This window comes from Octopus bimaculoides, chromosome 18 (genome assembly GCF_001194135.2).
Source record: "Octopus bimaculoides isolate UCB-OBI-ISO-001 chromosome 18, ASM119413v2, whole genome shotgun sequence".
Lineage (NCBI taxonomy): Eukaryota > Metazoa > Mollusca > Cephalopoda > Octopoda > Octopodidae > Octopus > Octopus bimaculoides.
This window is the reverse complement of record NC_068998.1, coordinates 19,176,452-19,177,756: the sequence shown is the minus strand read 5'-3', so window position 1 is coordinate 19,177,756 and position 1,305 is coordinate 19,176,452. Positions and strand designations below refer to the sequence as shown.

At 29.7% G+C, this 1,305-nt stretch overlaps 1 protein-coding gene across 1 annotated transcript in view; it reads left to right on the top strand.

Moving 5' to 3' along the window:
- The first annotated feature begins 365 nt into the window (after nt 1-365).
- LOC106882202 (dipeptidyl peptidase 9) overlaps nt 366-1,305 on the top strand; it is a 91,707-nt gene continuing 90,767 nt past the window's right edge. Inside the window, exon 1 of the mRNA XM_052974482.1 lies at nt 366-409. The gene's annotated coding sequence lies outside the window, so the exon portion shown is untranslated. The remainder of the gene's footprint in view (nt 410-1,305) is intronic.

The window sequence follows — 1,305 nt, the reverse complement described above, 5'->3', positions numbered from 1 at the left end:
ATATATATATATATATATATATATATGTGTGTGTGTGTGTGTATATGTTTGTGTGTCCGTGTTTGTCTCCCCAACATCGCTTGACAACCGATGCTGGTGTGTTTATATCCCCGTAACTTAGCGGTTCGGCAAAAAGAGACCAATAGAATAAGTACTAGGCTTACAAAGAATAAGTCCTGGGGTCGATTTCTTCGACTAAAGGCGGTGCTCCAGCATGGCCGCAGTCAAATGACTGAAACAAGTAAAAGAGTATCGTTAGTGCTCTGCTCGTTAAAAAGTTTATTTACTAACCACATGTAATCTGATAGTAGACTCTATTACTGATTATCTCCCTTGTTTATATTTATTTATATTTTCAATTTTTACATTAAACTTGCATTATTTCCCTTGTATCGCTGTTTAAATCCTGGTGAGTCTGAAAATATTTTGTATTGAGAAACTTTATATTTTTTATCTTTATTTATTTTTATTTTGGCAGTTATTTCCTCTAATTATGACACACTAACTTCTACATCATCTCACAACATATTTTTTAAGGGCACAATGTGTAATAATAATAATACATTTTTCATTCTTTATTAATATATTACCAAAATACCATTCCTTTTGTTCTTTGATAAAATCTACACCTCACAGCTATGTGAAGAGTCTGAACGAACCATCAGATATTTTCATTGATGTTCATACTTTGTGTTAGTCAGATAAAACTTAAACATCTTTAAAAATCTAAAATTATTTGACTACCAACTAAAATCAACAATAATACTTTTAATATGCTATTCATATTGATTTCAGATCATTCTAGAATCATCCACCCTGTTTTTATTAGTATTATCATTGTTATTTAAGAAAAAAATTCACCATAATAACATACAGACCATCGAATTCTTGATTACTACACTTCTTAGTTTGGGCAATTATGAAATATTTCGTATTACTAGTTTTAATTTCTAAATTTTCCTTTTTCTTTCTCACATAAATTTATTTTCAAAACAATGTTAGTTTCACCGATGTTTTTTCGTTTGTTTGGTTCAAAGATATCCGACATAACTCTCAATACTTCTCTCCAATCATATTAACATGTGTTTCATGTATGTATAGTCAAAACTTTAAATGTTAGGAAGCTTTAATGTATTGTTTGACGAACGATCTACTCATTTTTCTTTCTATTTCTCTCTCTTCCATCTCTCACTCCACCCCAACACTATCGTTATGTTTCCAATGCGTGCCTGTGTTTAGTTTTATGTACGTATTCAAGGATGGAAGTATAAGTGTATATATATATATATATATATATATATATAT